This window comes from Rhamphochromis sp. 'chilingali' (assembly GCF_963969265.1).
Source record: "Rhamphochromis sp. 'chilingali' genome assembly, chromosome: 1".
Taxonomy (NCBI): Eukaryota; Metazoa; Chordata; class Actinopteri; order Cichliformes; family Cichlidae; genus Rhamphochromis; species Rhamphochromis sp. 'chilingali'.
The window spans coordinates 10,991,121-11,015,814 of record NC_137929.1 but is presented as its reverse complement, the minus strand read 5'-3'; the positions used below and the strand labels follow the sequence as shown (position 1 = coordinate 11,015,814).

General features: G+C 39.1%; 2 protein-coding genes and 1 long non-coding RNA gene across 4 annotated transcripts in view; all 3 read right to left on the bottom strand.

The window, feature by feature from the left end:
* LOC308403394 (NACHT, LRR and PYD domains-containing protein 12-like) overlaps positions 1 to 24,694 on the bottom strand; it is a 1,254,170-nt gene that overhangs the window by 623,314 nt on the left and 606,162 nt on the right. The window lies entirely within an intron of this gene.
* LOC308403425 (NACHT, LRR and PYD domains-containing protein 12-like) overlaps positions 1 to 24,694 on the bottom strand; it is a 646,283-nt gene that overhangs the window by 21,751 nt on the left and 599,838 nt on the right. The window lies entirely within an intron of this gene.
* Positions 1,726 to 24,475, bottom strand: LOC308403949. Its single transcript, XR_013973011.1, has 3 exons — positions 24,451 to 24,475; positions 1,895 to 2,026; positions 1,726 to 1,810 (listed from the first exon to the last, which is right to left on the bottom strand). It is a non-coding gene; the product is annotated as an uncharacterized lncRNA (long non-coding RNA).

Sequence of the window (24,694 nt, the reverse complement as noted above, 5' to 3'; positions counted from 1 at the left end):
TTTCTGTGTTCCCTCTGTACTGTGTTAGTATTGTGTCTCTGTGTTCACTTCCTGTTTTATTTTGACAGTGCCAAGTCCTATGTTAGTGTGTCTACTTTTGCTTCCCCTTGTCTGGTTATGTCCAATGAATCCTGCTGTGTCTCCCTTTTCTCATTCCCTGATGGCTCTTTTGTGTATATGAGCCCTTTGTTTTCTCCTGCTTGTTGCTGGTTCGTCTGGGTTATCTCCCCGTGTCTCCGTTTAAGGTTTCAGGTTAGTTTTTTAGTTTTTCAGTAGAGGTTATCTTAGCTTCTGCACAGGCCATCTTCACTGCACTTCATCGTTTCAATAAAGCTCACTCACTTCACAGCAGTGTCGGCATCTTGGGTCCTTTATTAAATTCAACATGGCTCGCCCCGCTAGCCGTGACATAAGATGTGAAAACAATATCCAAAAAACATGAGGGACAAACAGGGAATAGTTTTAAGGTGCAGGGCCAACAAACTGAGTCTAGTTATAAACTCAGAGTTGATTGAATTAGCATTTTGAATTGGCTGATCTGAGTTACTTCAATCAAGTCTATGTTCACTTTGAGTTAAGATTATACGTGATTAATGTCAAAGAAACAAGCCATCATCAGCAACTGATTCTGATTTAGCAGGTTTTCAAATCTAAACGGTACCCATCCCTAGCTGGCTGTAGTTAAACCTTTACTTAAAAAGCATCCCTAGACCCAGCTGTCTTAGCTAATTATAGGCCGATCTCCAACCTGACAATCCTTGAAAGAGTAGTTGGGGAGACAGTCAGAGGGGCAGTGTGATGATCTTACAAACTCAGTTCAGCTTTTTACAGGAAAACAAATGTCCCTGAATTCAACAGTGAGACACAGTCTGCCTGTGTGGCTGTGATAGCTGCCGTTAGGAGCGCTCATGTGTTTGCAGTTAGACGAGGAGATGTTACCATCATGGACACGTTAACAAATCCTGCAGCATCACGTGGCACAAACACTTTGTGTTCCTGTCATCTGCAAGCAACAGGAAGTTCATTAATAAAGGCGGGATGGAGACGTGACTGTGATGGTTCTCCTTCATCCAGCTGTTACACACATCTGGGCTCACACGACGAGCCTTTGTCTAATACAGCAGCTGCTCTCTGAACACTTTTCTGAAGAGGAGCTGCACAAACCTTTGTTTGCTTTCTAGAGCAGCGTATCAAAGTCAAACTACCCACTGCTAGCAGCTGTTTCTATCATAGTTTAGGATCCAGATGTGTGAGGTCTAAATTTACACCTCTGATTAAAATACATAGTTAAAAACAGCCAATTGAGTCCAAATGTGTCTTAAACCAGATAAACTGACAGTTACAGCTGAGCCTGTGTGTCCTTGGAGACACTGCTCTGCTACAGAGATGCATTTTAGAAACCAGGAAACATCAAAATCATTTAAATCAGAGAGTTCTTGTTACTAACAGCTCACCTCTCTGCAGCAGACACTGGCTGGGATTTAAAATTAATGCCTCGAGGATTGGACCGGTCACTCTTTAAGGACACAGAGCTGGATGGTTTCTGATTGACGCTAAAAATAAGTGAACATGAAACATGTGTCACATCCAATGTGTCCAATACATTAGATAAAAACTATAAATAAACTATGTAAATAGTTTATTATTTAAATCGTTAAATAGTAAAAAGCTGATTAAAATTTCAAACATTTTAATACTGACATGAACTTACTTTTCGTCAGATGACTTCTTTTGCCCTAAATTACGAAAGAAATGCTTCACCCGTTTGCTCTTAGACGACACAGAGCTGGGTGGAGGTCCAGGCTGGTTCCTGTGAATAATGATGGAGCAGTGATGTGAGTGCTGAGCTGTGACATGGAGAAGAGTCATGGACAGTTAGAGATGGTCATCTCACCTCTGAGCTTTGGTCTGGCTCTCATGTTCCCCACACAGAGTGCTTTTAGAGGGAGGGACTCCCTCCTCTCTGTCCTCACACTGATCCATGCTGCTCAATTCACATCAGCTCACACACACTTTCTACCTTCACCTGCAGAGGAAACACAAATCATTCATGTGCACATCAACTGAGAGCTGCATAGGTCGTGTCTGATGTGTTGGACTAACATCCATCTGAGACGCAGCTTTCATCAGTTCACTACAAAAAGTGTCACAGAGCCCAGTTCAGCCTCCAAATCCTCCATTACTGTAGTCCTACAAAGCAGCAGGTCAAACATGGCTGCAGAGAGCAGCTTTATGTCAGTAACCATGTCCAGGACCGAGCTGACTGCTTACAGAGTTCATACTCTAACTGCTAGCTGCTCTGCTAGCTAAGCTAACTCAGTAACAGTGACTCTGACAGCAGTTACTGTGGAACAGCGGCCGAGCTCAGGACACCTTCAGTGTGTTTAGTCTGAGTCCTGGACTCTGATTCAATGGATTCAATCCAGCTCAGAGTTTCATGTGTTCATCAAAATAAAATACATGTACTAATATAACAGAAGTAATGCTCTGAATGCAGGACTGTAATGGAGGATAAATAAGGTTTTTACAGCCTGAAAGAAACATTCAGTTCATTTATTTGTAGACAGTGAAGCAGTTTTTAATACTGCAGCTGTTTCCTTCACCTGTGTGTGTGTGAGCCACACCTTCATGTGCTGCTTTAGAAATATGTGGTCTGACTGCTCAGACTGAGTCTAGGAGGAAAGTTCACACGCTGGAGAAAGTTTTGTTCCTAACTTTGTCAGAGTTCGGCTCCAAAGACAAAGAAGACGGAGCTCACAGTCTGTAGATGCAACAACCAACAAATAAAATAATTTGGTTCATTTCAAAGAAATTCACACGGTGACCAAGTAAAGTAACCGTAGTAAAGGAGACAACATCCCGTTGATGGTGGGATTATTTGAAAGATTTGCTTTAGTCACGTCACCAAATGCAGTTGAACCACCTGTGGATCCATGTTTGACCATTCTACCACTCTGAGCTCTGCTTTTGAATCATTTTATTATTATCATCATTCATTTATTCATTCTTTGGAGGGGGGCTATTTCCTGATGCCGCCCTAATAAGCTGATGTTCAAGGGGAAATATAACAGAAACTCTTTCAGTGTTATTCATTAATAAATTAACAGATAAACTGTGAAAAAGAAAAAACTGAGATTTAAAGGCGAGAGTGAGAAACTTGATCATCCATCCTCATAATACATGTTTATCAGTATCTGCTGTGACCATACTGCAGTAATAACTACAAGTCTACATTTCTGTGACTGTTGATCAATCACAGCAGGAATCTGAGCTCATCTCTGCACACAGAGCAGCTTCAGCTCTGGGATAAACTGCTCACTTCACGTCCTTCTCAGCTCACAGACACTCATCCTGATATTTTCCTTTAACATTTGATGGTATAATTCATCTGAGTTTGCACTTTATCTGCATGAATACAGAAAAACAGACCCAAACACCAGAAACCATCAGTTTCACCATGTAGAATATATTGTTGTTTCCTTGCTTTTAATTCAGAGAAAAACTCTGATTTGGATTTTCTCTGTTCTCTTTGCTGCTTAGTCACTATCTCATCTTCACTCTCAAACATTTAAAAAGCAGCGAGTCTGCAGCTGAGGGAACACAAACTCAAACTGTCGGAACAGGTTTGATCGTTTCTTGCGTTTATTAATTTGGTGATTCATCAAATGTATAACTGTCATAATCTGCTGCTGAGTCTCTTACGCTGATGAAAATGCAGAAAACACAGATCACGAACACCAGTTCAACCAATCACATTCATTCCACTTTGATCTGTGACAGACTGATGCATTCATCTCTGTTAAAGTGTTGCGTTAGACTGCTATATATTTTTGTGTTCTTTATGCTGTAGATTTTCATGTCTCTGGAATAGTTGGCAGCAATAAGGATGATTTTCTGTAAAATCATATTGATATGAGCCGTGAGTTATTCGTAGATGAGCGTTAGATTAGTTTGATGGGTTAACTCAGAGAGCTGAAGATATCGTGGACATGCTGACCTCGCTCCGTGGTGAACAGGGCCGTTTACCCTCATGATTAATATTCACAATAAAAAAATGAGGCGAACATCATGAAGTCTGTGTGTGTTTCATAGTGTCGAACCACCTTTGTACAGTTAAACCTAACAGTTACTACATGACGGAAACACCAACGTTATTTCTTTTATGCGTTTATCAGGTCACGCTGATTATTGAACAAAAACCCAAACATCAGCTGTTAATCGAATTTTTTTGCTTTCTCTCCTCCTTAAACATGTTTTTAATGTTAGTTATAATTCAGAATTGGCGACTGGAACACGTATGACACATGCGAACATCAGGAAATAAAACCTCAGTAAATGAAGTCAGTGTACAGCGGGGGTTATGGCAGCTGTGTACCGGGACATGCGCTTTGTCGGTGGTAATAACAGCTCGATTGCTTGCGAGGCGAGCGGGTCTGTCCCACGCTTTGCCGTGAGCAGGGTTCCTACGCCTTTTTCAGGGTCAAATTCAAGCACTTTTTAAGCACTTTCAAGGTCCCCTTTCAAGCTTTTCCAGCACATCAGCCCCCCTGCCAAAAAAAAAAAGAATGCATGTTTCAATTCGCATTACCTCAGTAAGACCATGTGAAAATGAAAACAAATCATCCTACGTGAACTTAAATACCTTTGTTCAACTTTTGCTAAGAAATAGAAAAACGCACCACACAAAAATACAGTGGAACCCCGACTTACGAATATTTTACGAATATTATATTACGAATAATATTTCTGCCCGTGTTATGGCAAAATGCCCGAGTAACAAAATCCGCTGGCTCCGATTGGCTGAGCCTACAACGCCCACAATGCCTTCCGAATCATGTGACAACCCCTTGGTTTCCACACTTGCGCTTCGCCGTTCCACTTGAACGACGAATTGTTGTTCTAGTTAGCAATTAGCCTATAGCCTATCGTTCAGCATCGCCTCACTTAAAACACGCAACTCAATTACGAAAGACCCTCGGGAATGAATTCATTTTGTAAGTCGGGGTTCCACTGTACTGTACTACCTTATATACATAGTGTATAAACTCTAAATGCCCATTTCACTTAAAAATTAAGATGTGAAAATGTGAACAAAAAAACAAAAAAAGAAAGAAATAAGTCTGCTCATCAGATTTTGATGCTTCTTTCCTGTGTGACAAGAATTAGGAGACAGATATTTGTTTGTTTTTTAAGTTACAGTGGGGCAAAAAAGTATTTAGTCAGCCACCGATTGTGCAAGTTCCCCCACCTAAAATGATGACAGAGGTCAGTAATTTGCACCAGAGGTACACTTCAACTGTGAGAGACAGAATGTGAAAAAAAAAATCCATGAATTCACATGGTAGGATTTGTAAAGAATTTATTCGTAAATCAGGGTGGAAAATAAGTATTTGGTCAATAACAAAAATACAACTCAATACTTTGTAACATAACCTTTGTTGGCAATAACAGAGGTCAAACGTTTACTATAGGTCTTTACCAGGTTTGCACACACAGTAGCTGGTATTTTGGCCCATTCCTCCATGCAGATCTTCTCGAGAGCAGTGATGTTTTGGGGCTGTCGCCGAGCAACACGGACTTTCAACTCCCGCCACAGATTTTCTATGGGGTTGAGGTCTGGAGACTGGCTAGGCCACTCCAGGACTTTCAAATGCTTCTTACGGAGCCACTCCTTTGTTGCCCGGGCGGTGTGTTTTGGATCATTGTCATGTTGGAAGACCCAGCCTCGTTTCATCTTCAAAGTTCTCACTGATGGAAGGAGGTTTTGGCTCAAAATCTCACGATACATGGCCCCATTCATTCTGTCCTTAACACGGATCAGTCGTCCTGTCCCCTTGGCAGAAAAACAGCCCCATAGCATGATGTTTCCACCCCCATGCTTCACAGTAGGTATGGTGTTCTTGGGATGCAACTCAGTATTCTTCGTCCTCCAAACACGACGAGTTGAGTTTATACCAAAAAGTTCTACTTTGGTTTCATCTGACCACATGACATTCTCCCAATCCTCTGCTGTATCATCCATGTGCTCTCTGGCAAACTTCAGACGGGCCTGGACATGCACTGGCTTCAGCAGCGGAACACGTCTGGCACTGCGGGATTTGATTCCCTGCCGTTGTAGTGTGTTACTGATGGTGACCTTTGTTACTTTGGTCCCAGCTCTCTGCAGGTCATTCACCAGGTCCCCCCGTGTGGTTCTGGGATCTTTGCTCACCATTCTCATGATCATTTTGACCCCACGGGATGAGATCTTGCGTGGAGCCCCAGATCGTGGGAGATCATCAGTGGTCTTGTATGTCTTCCATTTTCTGATGATTGCTCCCACAGTTGATTTTTTCACACCAAGCTGCTTGCCTATTGTAGATTCACTCTTCCCAGTCTGGTGCAGGTCTACAATACTTTTCCTGGTGTCCTTCGAAAGCTCTTTGGTCTTGGCCATGGCGGAGTTTGGAGTCTGACTGTTTGAGGCTGTGGACAGGTGTCTTTTATACAGATGATGAGTTCAAACAGGTGCCATTCATACAGGTAACGAGTGGGGGACAGAAAAGCGTCTTACAGAAGACGTTACAGGTCTGTGAGAGCCAGAGATTTTCCATGTTTGAGGTGACCAAATACTTATTTTCCACCCTGATTTACGAATAAATTCTTTACAAATCCTACCATGTGAATTCATGGATTTTTTTTTCACATTCTGTCTCTCACAGTTGAAGTGTACCTCTGGTGCAAATTACTGACCTCTGTCATCATTTTAAGCGGGGGAACTTGCACAATCGGTGGCTGACTAAATACTTTTTTGCCCCACTGTAATTCCCAGTAAAACTGTTTTATTGCTAACTACATTGCTGTCTGGATTATTGCTGAAGTCCTAAAGGATCACCTTTAAAGTGTTTGTGCTAATAACATGTACAGTGAGACAGGCATGGAGAACAGCACTGACTGGGAGGCTTTGAACAGATCAAATAGTTCAATTCAACATATAAGACTTTAAGAATGCACAAGCATCTACTTAAAATCTATTGAATTTGTCATCTGTGATATTATTTTGTACAATTCCAATGTATTTTGTTCATCTCCCTTAAATAAACAGGCAGCCTTAAAGTATGAAATATTCATATACAAACACATATAAATGTGTGAACTGTCTCAGTGGCTGATTGTGCCCCACAGGCCTCAGTGTGAGCTTGAAGACATTTATAATGTTTAAGTAGTTTAATGTGCAGGTGCTGACGATAAACACATTTTGAATGAAAGCCGGGGAACTTTGGTAGCACAGAAACAAGTGGCTATTCTTTGTGACCATATGGATCACTCATATTACCGTTATTTCAAATACTCCAGAAAGCTGGTGTCCAGGGTGTAAATGGCCGTTTTTGACTACTTTTGATGTGGCCTCTGTATTTCACATTTAAAAACTGTTTATCTTGCTAATCTGTTATTTTCTCATTTTGACAAACTGTATCAGCACAATTTATCTAAATTCAGACAAAATTTAAAATACGAGTAGAAAGTGATATTTTTGACTGTAAAAACCACAAGCATGTTTAACAAATCATTTTCATAACTTGAAATGCAAACAGAAATTGTACATTTTTTAAAATACACAAACGTTTTGCAGACAACAAAGTTATATTTACCTAAAATTGCAGCCAAGGCTCAGACGCTTTTTATGTAACCATTTCAAACTATTTACAGAACAATCAGGCGCAAGGCAGCCCAGGTGGGGAAATTTTGCTTTTACATTTTGCGACGCATTTTATTTCTCTATCTGATAAGAAAACTATTCAATCAGATAGTTGTTTGTGGTGAGCAATAATAAACAATGGATAATCCGTATACAAACAAATTCAAGCTTTTCTCCTCAATGGAGAGCCTCCCCCGATTGAACAACAACGCGTCAACAACATGCTGTGACTCTTCTTCCCTCTAAAGTCCTGGTGTTAACACTCACCCTGCATCAGCTTCACCTATTTTAAATTGTTTTTACTTTTCAAACCGACGGATCATTTGAAGCCAACCATCCAAAAACTGCTTCAGCTGTTGTTAAGGTTCAAAATTGATGAAGGAGAGTACAAACCACCCTTGGTCCAGAAGCTCTTGGTCAAACAATGATTTTTAATGAATACACACGTGTGGGAAGATCGCTACAGACAGCAATTGATCTTCGACTTCCTCAAAGCATACACAGATTTTATACCGTCAGGGCTTGATTTACTGACGCCCCTTCATGCGTCACAGACAGGATATATACACATACGTCAATATCAAAACCACAACGACTTTTGACACAATTTAAAAGAACAATTGTCTTCTATCTTCATAACAGGTGCTTCCTGTCACTGCCGGATGCTCGCTTGTCATCTTGGCACCTCAGCAGCAGTTCTGCGACAAACTGCTCTTTTTGCAACCCCAAGCAAAACATGATTAAACTTTTACCTATAAATGATTCTCTCTAACTGAGTGTGTGTGTGTCTGTGTGCTAACCACAATTGCACCCTATTTCACCTCGCGACTAGCTCCTGACCTCTAGACAGAGAGACAGAAGCCACTCTCAGATATGTAATAACTGAACTAAAACTATGGATATGTCATCTACTAAATAAATGTTTTAATCAAGAACCCCTACTAAAAGCTTAATACAAGAATATGAACATATAAAAGATATTAAAATAAACTGATATAAGTGTTTTGTAAGCATGTATTGCAATTCCTTCTATGTTCTAGTTTTCCCTCAGCATGGATCATCTAGACACTCTCACTAGTGAAGCTTTAGACCATTAATGAACCTGAACATCAACTCAAATAAGCACAGATATGCATTATGTATAAAATAGTTATAACTGCATCTGAAATACAAAATTAATATAATAACTTGAATGCATAAACATCTTAAGGCCATCTTAAAGCTATCTGTTACATTGTTAAAGCAATGATCAATTTGAATAACCTAGTAATTCAAATGGCCTCGTCTGGCCTGCTGCTCAAAATAACCTAAGACTGGTTTCACTTCTGCAAACTCTCTGCAAGCCTGTTTCCTGTCAGCCTGTGACTTTTAGCCTTTTCTGAAAGACACACTGTTCAACCTCTGAATGCAATATAAACTACAGATTATATTATTAATGCAATGGTGATGATGATTATTCTTTAACAATAGCAGTAAAATAATTTCCCTGCTCCACACTCCCTCTCTCGACCTCTGGAACACCAGAGGTCGCAATACATTGTGTCCTTGCTCAGCAAATCAGACAACCTCATGTCATCTAATTGGTCCAGTAATAAACACCAGCTCCCCTTCGAGAACACTCCATGTGTAAGCTTTGGTTTTCTCGGTCCCTCTCTTGTGGTCTCGGACCTCCCTGTGGTCGTCGAGATCTTCTGCAAAGGAAACAAAACACCTTTTCCTGCACCTCCCTAACTTATCCTATCTGTAATCAAAAGCCTGATCCTAATTATGTTCTTAACTTATTGACTTGTATTTATATATATTCTTCAACGTTACTCATCACTTTGAAACTCTTTAAGCACTGCTTTCACGTCCAGTTGCTTGCTCTATTTTCCCTTATCTGATCATCAACATCCTGTACACACAAACTGTCGCTGCTGCAAGTGCCCCCACTCTAATCTTAAGTCACCTTTTTAACAAGAAAATCATTATAAGCGCCTATTCTACTAAAAGCTCCAAAAGAAAACAACCACTTTAATCAATTAAGTTTAAGCATATAAGCAATTACTCCTGTATACATTTCATCATAGTTAAATGCTGCCTAGAAACAACTCCTGTGTGTTAACACTAACTTCATTTTAACCTCACATTTCCTATGTTATAACCTGTTTTTGGTATAGCCTTTTTGTTTCATTTTGCTCCTTTTAATGTAACAATACCTTCTAATTCTAGTTTATCAGACTTAACCAAAATATATGCTTTCCTTCCTCTTTGGTCCTTCTTTAAGTTCAGTTAAAAGCTAAATGAATTTGAGGCCTTTTGCCTGGAATCAATACTGTCATGTGTGTTTCTGGACTCTGTGTCTGTAAGCGTGTAATTATTTCTATTTATAAGCTCTCCCATTTATCCTAAAAATAAATCTATGTAATATCTGTATGTGTAAGCCTACATTATAACCACTTCTTCTAGAAATCAAAAGAAATCAAACCTGTTCTCCTCCTTCAACCCTCACTAATTTTCCCCCTAAAATTTATTCACAGCTTTGAAACACTGGCATTGTATCTTCTAAACAGGATTCAGTTCTTTAATCCTTTAACCTTAACATAAAAATAACAGTTTCAGTTTTACCATACCCAAATGACCAAAAAACCCCAAAAAGTCCTGAAATAATCCTAAATTATTAAACCCTAAATTCCCCCTTTTATTTTTGACACATTTCATGTGTCAAAAATACTATACATCCACAATACTATACAGAACTTAAAATGCTCAGTTTTCCCCACTCATGTTCCAATCTATGTCATAAAAATAAACTTAAAACAGAACAATTATCAGTCATGTGTTCCTCCAATTAATGGTAACTGAGTCATAACCGAAAATGTTTCCCCTTTAACATTTGGCATTCTCCCAACAATATACTATAATCCCATAATCTAACCCCAGTCAACAAAACAGAAATTTTCTCTGGTAGAAGCCAATTGTTTGTCCACATTTATTCATTCCCCCACCTTCATCCAGTCACACACATTCACATTCAGTCACACCATATATTTGCTAATAGTGGAGCTTCAGATCAGATTCTCCACCCTCGGCAAAATGAGCTCATTTTTTATTTTCCATAGGAAAATATTTCTTTATGCTTTTGGACTGGATTGAATCGCCACAATCCTTTTTACAGGGACTTAGACCTGATCACAGGTAGCTTTCTCCTTAGCCAGTTGTAATCTGGAAAGCCCCCCTTACATTTGCTCTCCCCGAGAATTTGTCAGCGCTGTTGCAGGCCTGCTTAGAACAGAAATGAGAAAAAATAGAGCTGATCATTAGCTCACAAAACACAAAACAAAATCACCTGGCAGGTTTTCTTTAAGTGCACTGTTAAAAATAATGGGCCAATTCTTAGACATGTCCATGTTTCCTAAAACTCCCTCTATTAAAAACAAAAACAACAACAACCCTAACCTAACTGACAGAATCAACCCATCACCCCAACAACCTCAACAACCTTAAACACACAAGTTTTGCCACCACATAATTTCACCTCCTCAATACACCGAAAGTCTCATTAAAACCACACAATTTGCCCACAAAAATCACCCCCTTTATGCACTTTAACATACTTCAATTCAGCATAAAACATAACCCCCCTTACAACAACATATCACTAAACTATAAATTTCCTACCCAAATCTGCACTTCTCTTCTCTGCTATGCTTCCTCTTCTGAAAGTCACTTCCTCAGTCACACACACACACACACAGGAAGTTCCTCCGTCACCACTCACTCCAGCTAATTTGCATACTGAGTCATCTCTCAATGAGTTGCTGTAACAACAGAAACATATGTTTAAACATTACCACCTTATTAAATCACTTTATTTCTTTCTACAGTGATCACTGGTTTTGATCACTCAGTACGAGAGAGCACTCCTAAGTCACTCTTTTTAAAACTACTTTAATCACTTTTATTTTCATAACTCCCTTTGTCATATAGCTTCTTTGAGTTATTCCTCAACTACAAACTCAAATGTATTCTATTAACCAGTCACACCATTCTACCACTCATATAAGTAGCAAGCTGATGTTCATTGCATATCTTGTGTTCTAAGCCAGGTTTAATCAGTGTCTATGCATTAATCTCCATGAGCTTGTCTTGTCTTTTTAAGGTTAATGCATTTTCTGTTTGTGTATGTGAATTTGCATATGTTGCTTTTGCAGTGTGTCCGACTCCTGCACAATTCTCCACTTAAGCCGTCAGTTCTCTTTCCCAAATTTGCTAACCCAAATTTTAAGTTCCCACCTTATTAACAGCATTCCTGCTCCTCAGCCAGAAGGTAGGGCTCCACTTGCCACTCTCCCCCTCTGCCTCAGCCCAGCGGCTTTACCCGTGAGGTCCCGTCTTCTTCACTTCATCTCACCAGTGAGTCTGAGGTCACAGGAGGCCGAGTAATCGTGACTGTGCCTGCCTTAGGTTGTCCCAGGGTTTCGAGGTGGGATCTTACCCGTCATGGGCTATCCAGCCTTCCATACTCGCCTGATACGGGGGCCAAGTGGGCAGGGGTGCTATGAGCATAGGGAACACACTGGCTCTGGAAATTAAAGGAGTGTAAGCTGCTTCCTTCATTGCATCTTATATTAAACTATCTCGCTTCTGATTCTTTCCTCGAATAATTTCACATATGGCACTTTGTGTATGTATGTTTTCTATTCATTAATGTGATTGTCAGTTATTTTCTCTCTTCATTTTACTTTTTTTTTATCTGTTTGTAACGTTCTACTTTAGTTCTACTAAACCTTGATGTAAAAACAATACACCCTCTTTTTACGCACACACACTCTGCAGACTTCCTCTGTTCACACACTCGCCTATGAGTTATTATTATTAGTTATTTATTATTTTGTTCAAATCACACAGAATCATTCAAATCGAGTACTCACAGCATTCACATCACAACCTTCAACGTGCTCACTTTCAATCCTGCAAGACGCAGAGATGGACATCTCCTTCACCTAACATAAACTAAATTACCATATCAACATACAATTACTGAAATTCAGACTCAAATACACCGTCTGTTTTAATAAAGTCAAAGAGTAAACGGGTGTACCAAGTGTATGTACTTATGCGTTCTTGAACTGAAAGAAAAAGAAACTCAAACTCTTATAACATCACTCATGCCTCTCTCAAATTAAAAACACTTTCAAACTTTAAAACATCCTACTTTACATCACCAAACAAATACCTCTCACACCTTTATTCCTCATTCAAAACCTTCTAGTCACCGCATTCACACTTAAACTGTGACCAGAGTTGAGGAATATAACTCAAAACACACTTTCCTAAGAGTACTTTAGACATGCTTATCATAATCAGAAAGAGCAAGTCAAAAACAAACAAACGAAAAATTGAAACCTCCATTAATTCTCACCGCACACACAAAAAATTGAAAAAATAAAACACACCAGCAACTAATGCTGGAGAAAAGTTACTACTGAAAGTAATGTGTTAGTCTTAAGTATATACAGTGCACTCAATATATTTATATATCTACATCCAAACTCAGTCAATTACTATACATCCACTATGGCAACTCAAAACTTTATTTATAGTCCTCTAATAAACATAAATGGCATCTTAAACACACACTCAACAATGTTTGCAGCAGTATTTGTAAAACCAACTGTGGTTTAAACAGTTCACTACTTACTCATTTGCATTTTCACACTCACACACACCGTCGAAAAATGGCAGCAGACAGTCAGTGCATTACTGACTCGACACACAGCCTCCTCTCACTTTATATTACAAAGACGTCTTATATTTACAACTACTGCCAGATCTGTCAGCTTTAGCGCCTACACAATTTCGACAAATTTAAGTTAACGGTCCCACCGAAAAAGTCCAACTTTTTTGTAATCAATTAACCAGTATCTGTCCAACAGTTTCTGGCCTCATCTCTAAAGTCCCTAACAACTCAATTTAAAAGCGTCAACCAACCCAAACTTTGCCTGAAGCTCTATTTTTTGGCATTTCACAGCCAAGGCTTACCCCGAAGTTTTAAGTTAAAGTTACACGCCCGAAGTCCAACTTCTCCTGACCAAAAAAGCGCAGACTACCGTTCCAAACGGTAAGGAGACTCTAACACCTAGTGATTCTGGAGTGCCCCAAACTCCACAGTGACCAACTGACTATCCCTCTTCGAGGACAATGCCTAAGCGTCCTTGGCATTGGCAAGCATTACCTCTGAGCACTGCGCTTCCTAGCAGACTCTAACTGCCGTCCTAAAATAATTTATAATACTTTGAAACAACAATCAACACCCAAAACAAGTGTATGACTGAGGCAGATCGACCCTGATGGACAATGGGGACTCTAACCCACAAAATGACCAACAAAGGTCTGACCTAATGACCAACCGGGACTTAAACCCACAAAATGACCAAATTCCCTACCAAACTACTTGAGACTCTAACTCAATTTCTTTGGGACTTCAACCCAGTATTTAAACTTTTCCTAGCAGACTCAAACTGCTTAAGCAGACTCTAACTGCTTTCATTTCTTCTTAGCAGAACTCTAACTGCTTCAACTCATGAGATTTTTCATCAAAATCAAAACAGACATTTACCGGCAACTTTTACTGAATAGACATTTAATTTTATCATCCAATTCAGCACACTTCGGATAAAATCAACAGGCCTGTGCCTACCTCTTTTTAAAGGCGCCTGTCCCCTCAGTTTGGTTGCCGGGTCACGCCTGCCTGTCTGACCACAACGGACCACCAAATTTCACCATCTACACCTCCAATCCTCCCTCCTCAACCACCGGACGAAGCCCCCAAATGTTAAGGTTCAAAATTGATGAAGGAGAGTACAAACCACCCTTGGTCCAGAAGCTCTTGGTCAAACAATGATTTTTAATGAATACACACGTGTGGGAAGATCGCTACAGACAGCAATTGATCTTCGACTTCCTCAAAGCATACACAGATTTTATACCGTCAGGGCTTGATTTACTGACGCCCCTTCATGCGTCACAGACAGGATATATACACATACGTCAATATCAAAACCACAACGACTTTTGACACAATTTAAAAGAACAATTGTCTTCTATCTTCATAACAGGTGCTTCCTGTCACTGCCGGATGCTCGCTTGTCATCTTGGCACCTCAGCAGCAGTTCTGCGACAAACTGCTCTTTTTGCAACCCCAAGCAAAACATGATTAAACTTTTACCTATAAATGATTCTCTCTAACTGAGTGTGTGTGTGTCTGTGTGCTAACCACAATTGCACCCTATTTCACCTCGCGACTAGCTCCTGACCTCTAGACAGAGAGACAGAAGCCACTCTCAGATATGTAATAACTGAACTAAAACTATGGATATGTCATCTACTAAATAAATGTTTTAATCAAGAACCCCTACTAAAAGCTTAATACAAGAATATGAACATATAAAAGATATTAAAATAAACTGATATAAGTGTTTTGTAAGCATGTATTGCAATTCCTTCTATGTTCTAGTTTTCCCTCAGCATGGATCATCTAGACACTCTCACTAGTGAAGCTTTAGACCATTAATGAACCTGAACATCAACTCAAATAAGCACAGATATGCATTATGTATAAAATAGTTATAACTGCATCTGAAATACAAAATTAATATAATAACTTGAATGCATAAACATCTTAAGGCCATCTTAAAGCTATCTGTTACATTGTTAAAGCAATGATCAATTTGAATAACCTAGTAATTCAAATGGCCTCGTCTGGCCTGCTGCTCAAAATAACCTAAGACTGGTTTCACTTCTGCAAACTCTCTGCAAGCCTGTTTCCTGTCAGCCTGTGACTTTTAGCCTTTTCTGAAAGACACACTGTTCAACCTCTGAATGCAATATAAACTACAGATTATATTATTAATGCAATGGTGATGATGATTATTCTTTAACAATAGCAGTAAAATAATTTCCCTGCTCCACACTGTGTTTGATGTTTATGCTACAGCCTGTTTACCAATATAATCAATATCAGATATCAGAGCAACAGAAACCTCGGTGATCAGGACGCTGGGACTGACAACAGGAAGTGGCTCAAACGTCACAGTTTCATAACGTCACCCTGAACTCCACTCACTGAGTTTCTGTCGCCATTGTAGTTTTTAAAGTCCCGTGATAAAGGCGGGTCTTTCTGTGAATCCGCACGCTCATTGGCTAATAGCTCGAGATTGACACATCGTTATCCAATGAGCGTGCGGGAACTTCCGACATAAAGTTGTTTCCTTTGAAAAACCAAAGTCTGATTATTTTTGCCTCCACTGACGGAGCCTGTTGTTCCCGCCACAGAGACACAGTAATGTCACCTGCCTCAGCACAGCTCTCACTCTCCTCCTGCTCTCTCACACTAAACGGAGGCTCAGCTAAACTCACTTCCTCTCTACTTACAGGAAACCAGCGCTCAGAGGAGCCGACCGGCCTCACATTTCACCCACAGACACGAACAGTGTGGAATTATTTTATGTCATAAGAAGAAACATATTCATGTTAACACTCACCTGCAAAGGCGTAGATTTGGTTTTGGCATTGGTGGGGACGGATGATTCAACCACCGAACCCTGCCCTGTTTCTTTTGTTCCCCTTTTTGTCTTTGCTTCTTGATAAAAAAGGAGAAGTATACTTGCCTACACAGCAAATTCAAAAGTGTTAAATGTTTTGGTGTTAATAGTCCTCTTGCAAAAGTAGAGTTAATTTTACTCTAAGTAGAGTCACATTCTTTTAATGTAACTCTGAGGTGTAAAATGATAGTAGTTAAAATCGAGTGTTAAAAATGAGTGTTTCTCTGTCAAATCTGGAGGTGTTACAATGGAAACATTAACTCTTGACCTCTTAACTCTGAACTCCTAGAGGGGCTATGACACCAACAGAGTAAATTCACAGACTCCACCCCCAGCACGGCTCCAATCGAAGCTGAAGTGAAGCCGTTTCAGAACACTTTGCTCTACATATTTGAGTTGTTTGCCATGCTTGGTAAGTCATTTTTTCAAAGATTGTTTCAATTATTTCTATTAGCTTTTACTTCTGTGGCTCTTTGGAGTTGAGACAAAGCTGTGTGAAAGGCATTAGCCATGTTGCTCGCTGATAGCATAATATTCTGTTTTAGCTAGCTGAAAGGTATTGTTTGCGGGCAAATACCACAGCCTTGAAAAAAGCTTGCATGTGAATTTTCAGTCAAACTTTTGGTCAAATACACCTAAAACAATGTCTAGAATGTGAAATGTTGGTATAATGGTGCTGCTTGAAGCCTGAAAACGATCGCCCATAAAATAAAAAAAAATGAGCAAACAGCAGTAGCAGGCGTCCTGACTGGATTCTACGTTAGCATAGATCCCTCCAGAGTTTTGTGCACACGGTTTAGGTAAAAATTAAAAAGGTTGAGGTTTTACATTTAGTTCAGTATTACCTGTTTCCTGCGTCCTTGTCTTTTGGGAAAATACTTTACACAAATAGTGGCTCAAAGAGGATTCCTTTTTTTTTTTACTGTGCTGCAGTTGTTTACTGGATTATTTGTGCCATTAATTAGTGTCAACTAATTTTTATTCAATCTCCGCACAGGATATGCTTGTGAAGATGGAATATGGGAGAGAGCAGAAGTGCGTTGAAGTTCCACAAAGGGATGAATGAAGGACATGCATATTGTATTGAAGAAATAAGTGATGAGAATGCTGTTATTTGCATTTACCAGCTCACCTATGTCAGACCTTTTGATAAACACAATTCTAATGAAAGTGAGAACATGTACACTGTTTCATCTTTCAGAAAATGTTTTGAAATTGTGGTGCACAGTTCAGAACAAATGTTTTTCAAAAACCGTTGCGTCTTTTTAGTAAATGTTTATTTCCAAAATAAATTTCTAAAAGTTCAGAACAGTAAAATTCCCACTTTTTATAATTAATTAGAAGATAACTCTTTTTTTTAATTCATATTTTTATTAAGGTTTCAGAAGCAGGCATTCACAATATGTACATCATGTAAGCATTCTTCATACTTAGGTTATCTGCCTTAGATACTGAAATAGTATTTTAATTTACATCCAAGTCATAAGGGAAGAATACTTACAGCTATAGAAGTAATTGAAACCATCACATAATCCGAAAATCAAAAAAAAAACAAAAAACAAAACTAACAAACCTAAAAAAAACAAAACAAAAAAAACAAAAACACGGATGTGTTGGTAGGGGGTGATCCTATAAATATATATACATACATCATAATTATTGGTTTGTAATAATAAAATCTGACTTATGAGGCGTGATATATTTGACCCAGTTTTCCCAGTATGATGTAAATTTCTCCAGCTTGTGGTTAACAGAAGATGTTATCTTTTCCATGTTATAAATTTCCATTGTGATTTCCATCCATGTACTTATGTTTGGGCTCTCTGGGGATAACCATTTTCTGGTGATATTCTTTTTACAGGCCACCAGTAAAATATTTATTAAATGTTTATCATATTTAGGCCATTCCTGAGGTATATATCCAAAGAACATAGTCTTACTCTCGAGGGGTATTTCGCGTTTAAAGATATCCTGTAAGGCATTATGTATTTCTCTCCAATAATCCCTCAAGATAGCATATTATTGCTCTCATCTGCGCTGCAAAGTAATAATATCTGAGGTCAGGGAGGCCCCATCCTCCCTTTTGCTTAGCCAGCTGTAGTGTTTTAAGGCGAACCCTTGGTCTTTTACCTTGCCATATATCTAGATAACATTTTATCCCACTCATTAAATTGACTTTGGTTAATCTCTATTGGTAGGGTTTGAAATAGATACAAAAATCTTGGCAATATATTCATTTTAATAGAATCAATTCTTGAACTAAAGCTAAAGAAAGGAATTAAATTCCATCTTACTATATCTTCCTTTATTTTTTTGTATAAGGGTAGGTAATTCTGTTCAAATAGTTTTGTAAGATCTTTCGGTAAATTTATGCCTAAATATTTAAAAAACTCCGTTTGCCATACCAGAGGGTAACTACATTTTATTTCTTCTGGTGGGCTGTAGTTATATGAGAGTAGCTGGGTTTTACCTATATTAATTTTATAGCCTGATAATTGGCCGTATTGTTCAAATGACTGCATCAGCTTGGGTAAAGAATATGTTGGGTGTCCAAGGTAGATCAAAATGTCATCCGCGTAGCAAGCCAGTTTATATTGTGTCCCTTTGATAAAAATTCCCTTAATGTCCTTGTTTTGCCTGATGGATTGAGCTAGTGGTTCCAAGTATAGTGCAAAAAGTAAAGGTGACCATGCACAGCCCTGTCTAGTGCCCCTTTTTAGGGTAAAACTGTTGGATAGGCATCCATTAATTTTGATCCTGGCTGTAGGATTATCATATAGTGCTTGTATAGTTTTAATAATCATATCATGAAAGCCAAATTTATATAATACCCTGTAAAGGAACTTCCAGTTGACAGAGTCAAAGGCTTTTTCAGCGTCTACACTCATCACAATTGCTTTGATTTTGTGTTTTTGTATATGGTCCATAATGTGTAGTGTCTTTCGTGTATTGTCCTGTGTTTGGCGTTGATGTATGAAACCTGTTTGATTGTTACATATCAGTATTGGTAGGAACTCTTCTAGCCGTTTGGCCATGATAGATGTGAAAAGTTTATAGTCCACGTTAAGGACAGAGATTGGCCTGAAAGATCCACATTCCATTTTATCTTTGCCTTCTTTTGGTATAACTGAAATAATTGCCTCCTTCCAACTGGGGGACATTTGTGCCTTTTTCAAAACCCAATTCAATGTAGGCAGTAAAACAGGTATCAGTTCCTTTTTAAATTCTTTATACCACTCTGCCGTGTAACCATCTGGTCCTGGTGATTTACTTAATTTAAGCCTATTAATTGCAGCTTTTAATTCTTCTTCAGTTATATTCATTGTCATTGCTTGATTTTGTTCTTCATCTAGAGTGGGTAAGTCTAGAGCAGGGGTGGGCAATCTCAGTCCACAAGGGCCGGTGTCCCTGCAGGTTTTAGATGTCTCCTCGAACCAACACAGCTGATTTAAATGGCTAAATTAGTTCCTCAGCATGTCCTGAAGTTCTCCAGAGGCCTGGTAACGAACTAATCATGTGATTCAGGTGTGTTGACCCAAGGTGAGATCTAAAACCTGCAGGGACACCGGCCCTCGTGGACTGAGATTGCCCACCCCTGGTCTAGAGAGTTCAGAAAGCTATCCATCTGAGCTTCAGTCCCGCCCGGGGCTTCAGAGTATAGGGTTTTATAAAATCTTTCAAAGGCTTCCTGTATTTCATTTAATTTATTTTTTATCACTTTTGTACTTGGGTCCCTAATTTTATAAATTGTATTTTCCGCTATCTTTTTTTTCAATTTCCACGCCAATATTTTGGTAGATTTAATGCCACTTTCATATTGTCTCTGTTTCAAGAACATTAAATCTTTCTTGATTTCTTGTGTGGCTAGATTGTTAATTTCGTTCCTAATGTTTTTGATATCCCTTAATATATCCTGTGTTGAGTCCCTTTTATGTCTTCTTTCTAATTCCTTTAGTTTCTTACTCAACTCTTCTAATTTTCTATTCTTATCTTTTTTCCTAAATGAAGCTATTGCTATAATTTTCCCTCTTAGTACCGCCTTCAGAGTATCCCATAGTATGGGAGGTGGTACTTCTCCGGTATCATTGAACTCTAAAAAGAGACTAATTTCTGATTTAATTTGTGCCTTGAAAGGTGAATCATTCAATAGACTTGAGTTCAATTTCCATGTATTATTTTTTAACCGTAAGTTAAAATCAATGGATAAATATATTGGTGCATGGTCACTTATATCTATCGTTCCAATTCCACAAGTATATATTTTATCCTTATCTTTACCAAATGTTATAAAATAATCTATCCTTGTATAAAGAGAGTGTGGGGCAGAGTAGTAAGTATAGTCCCTTCTATTAGGAAAAAGGTCTCGCCATATGTCAATTAATCCTACCTCCTCAAAAAGTGCATTCACTTTGATATATGGGGATTTCATATCGTATGTTTTCTTGCTAGACGAGTCTAATTTTGGCTGCAGGTGTATATTTAAATCCCCTCCACAGATCCTCCTTTGGAAGAAGCTAATATCACTCTCTGGCGGGGCATAAACATTTAAGAGGGTGATCAAATTCCCATCTATTTTTCCTTTTACTAGAATAAATCTGCCCTCTTTATCACCCATTTCAGATACTTTTTCAAAGTTTAATTTGCTTGAAATAAGGATTGCAACTCCTCTCCTATGTCCTGATTTGTATGAAGAAAAAAACAGATTAGTAAAACCCATTCTCTTTAATTTTACGTGCTCCTTATCTGTCATTGGGTCTCCTGTAAGTAGACTATATGGGCTTGTTCTGCTTTCAATTTAGTTAGGATTTTAGTACGTTTAATTGGATTTAACAGCCCATTAACATTGAAAGATAGAAATTTTACTTTATCACTAGCCATATGTAATCAGCGTATGTCCATAAAACAAGTAAAATTAAACTTATCAGATCTACTCCCTAAACAAACAAAAATATCAAACATAAACATCAAATACAGAGAAAAAAAACAAACAAAAAACTGTGATTCCAAGGCTGGGGTCTCTGATAAATGACCCTGAGCTAGAGAAAACGTCTAGCTGTGAGGGAAAGCCTCTCCCATATATGGGCTGAGGGCCCCCATCATGGCACTTGAGGCGGAAGAAAACAAAGTCGTTGTTCATTACACAAAAAGTGTGTCCTTATGCGTCTCTCGCTTATATCTGTATAATCTCATCCAATTGGGGTAAAGATATACACACAAGCATCTTGAAATATATTTAACACCGCGTATTTTTACCTCATTTTAACGTCCAACAGTACTTATAGCTCCTCTGACAAGGGCATGATCTGTCTTCTGAAGGTTCGCAGTCTCGCCCTGATATCTTTCTCTCGTTCGTCGTCTGTCCCTCGCTGAGTTGATCCTCTCGTGGTTTCCCAGGCGGTACGGGACAGCTGCTCGACCAGACTCTCCTTCGATGTAGTCACATTAACTGGAAGTCCTCTGTCCTTCATGTCTGTAGTCGCCTCCTCCGCCGTCTGATACAGAACTATTCCATCCTCATAAAACACTCGTAGTTTTGCCGGGAACGGAGTATGGAAGCGGATATTTTTCTGCTTTAACACCCGCTTCGCCTCTACGTACTCCTTTCTCTTCTGCAGTACTACTGGAGGGTAATCATGGTCAAAGAATATTAATTTCCCATTCAGAAAAACTTTCTTCTTTTCCCAAGCTCTACGTAGGATCTCTTCTTTAACCCTATAGCGGAGAAATTTGACTATTATTGATCGCGTTTTATCTTGCCTGTCTCCGGCGGGTCTTAATGCCAGCGCCCGATGTGCTCTCTTGATGCCAAACTCCTCGTTAGGGTTTATCTTCAGAGTGTCCCGCAGTAGTTTTTCCACAAAGTCCACCATAGACGAGCCCTCGGCTCCTTCCGGGACATTATAGATCCTTAAATTTTTTCGTCGGGATCTTCCTTCATAGTCAAGTAGCTTATTTTCTTGTTGATGCATGACTTGTAGAAGATAACTCTTACGTAGTTAAACTAAAATACTCTTTGAGAGTTAATATATAAACTCTTAACACCAAGTGTTAAATTATCAACTCCAGACAGATTTGGTGTTTAACACTAAATCAGAGTTAACGTACCAACTCTCCAAAAAGAGTTAAATTAACACTCTCTGGTGTGGATCCATATAGACACTTTAATAGTGTTGAAATCAAATCCGACAGTGTTAATTTGGACATGCTGGATTTGCTGTGTACATATGCTATTCTACCTGCTTTTAAACCATTTAAAATTACAATTCATAGTTTTATATGTGAATTTTGCAAAAAAGAGTGAGCAAATATTTCCACATCAAGATGTGCCATGCTAATAGGTTCCTACCCAAAAAGACTGATTAGAGTGATAAAAGGCAAAGGTGCTGCAACAAAGTATTAGTTTAAGGGTGTGCATATTTGTGCAACCGGGTTATTTTAAGTTTTTTATTTTCACCTGTGATCTTGTGTCACCATTACTCTCTGAGCTTTGTGTTGGTTCTTCTGTCACCTGACAAATAGAACATACGTGACAATAAGAATAAAATGTGGAGCTGCTTCGGTGTTTCTGTCACTTTGTGCAGATCTTGACTCGTCAGTAATGTTTGTAGGCTGAGTGCATTTTTAAAACAATTTGTGCAAACTGCACTACAAGGTTTTATTTTTATTTATTTGCAAAATCATGACTACCTCGTTATATTTTGTCTCAAAAATGAACCCTATGAATATGTCAGTGCCATTAGGATGAAATTATTGTGTCACCAACATTTTAACATTAGACATATAATTTTAACAACCTCTGTAAACTAATATCCTGGCTTGCTCGACGCTGCCGTTTTCTCTGACAGTTTCAATCAAAATTAGAAATGCTGCTCAGAGACTGAGAGAACTAATAGTGCTGCCTGTTGTGCAGTTAGTTTCCAAAACACGTTATTCATGGTTACATACAATTTTAGACTGATGTGGGCCAAAGCCTAGCATAGCCTGTAATGTTATTGTGACGGACACATTTTATGAGTGAGCTTGACTTTAAGTAACTTACAGGTTTCTTTGAAAAACACTTTCTTATATCCAGGTTCTTCCTTTTTGCTGCCACCCACCTCTGCTCCTTGCAGGCCCTAGCAGCGCAGGCTTGCCGCTGCTAAAACTAAACAGTAGTGGTGTGCGGATCGATACTGAAATATCGATTCTTCCGATACCAGCAATTTATGTTCTAGAATCGATTCTCATATTATAATATCGATATTTTAGTACTCTGGGGTAAATTTGTAGTTTTTCCATTAAAATGAACGCAGTGGAAAGAAACTATATCATTCGGATCGTCTAATTTGGAAGGAACTACTTCCTCTTACGCCTTTCATAGTCATATGCGAAATACGGCTGTATAAATGTGTCGCAGCCCATGGCGTGCACACTCACAACAATGGCTGAGCGCAAACAGAGTCCTGTGTGGACGCGTTTTACCTCCACAAACAGCCCAGGCGCGGTTTGTGATATATGTGGCAAAACAGTGAGGTGTTGTGGCAACAGCACTGACGTCGTCAAACACCTCGGAGTAAATCACATCACAGAATATGATGAGCTTATGTTGAGGTGAACTGAAGAGGAGGACAGGGACAGGTGCTGCTAGAGCGAGACAGACGTCTCTCGCAGAGTCCTTTAGTGCTGCAGGCAGGCAACATGCTCAAATAGCACAACGTCAGTTTTTTTAATTTCTATATGATTATTCTGCATTATTAAGCAATAAAAACAAGTTGTCTGATGTGCTCTAATCATTATGAAGCAATATGGTTATGTTATTATTACAATTACACAATACAATTATATATTGTATTATGTAATGCAATGAAACATTACGTTTTTGTACAGAGTATCCGTATCGGATCAGTATCACCGATTACTCGAGATTACTTGGTATCGGTTCGGAAAGGAAATCAGTGGTATCGCACATCACTACTAAACAGAGCTCCCTGAAAGGCACAGCCAATCACATTGGCCATATTTGTCACATGACGTAGGACTCCAGTAGAGAACATAATTTAACTCTTTCTGCACCGCTGGGTGAATGAGACGTTGACAGATTGTTTTTTTCTTTCTTTCTATCGGGTTTGTTTTTCTTTTCTCGAAGAGATCAAATTATTGGTGGGGACACGTCCCTCCCGTCCATGCAAAATCTACGCCTTTGCTCACCTGCCTCAGCTCCACCTTCCTCCTCAACGGAGGCTCAATACTTTCACTTTCACTACTCCTCCCTAAACACAGCGGATGCTGGGACTTGTAGTTTTTTCCTTCCGGTTCGGTCTTCCTCTTTGTTTGTTTGTGTTTGTGTTCAAGTTATTTCGATCATGAAGACATAGGGTTGCCAACTCCCTGAAAAATAAATAAGGGACACCTCGTGGCCAGGGCCGGGCAACCCAGTTGTCTTCACCCTTCC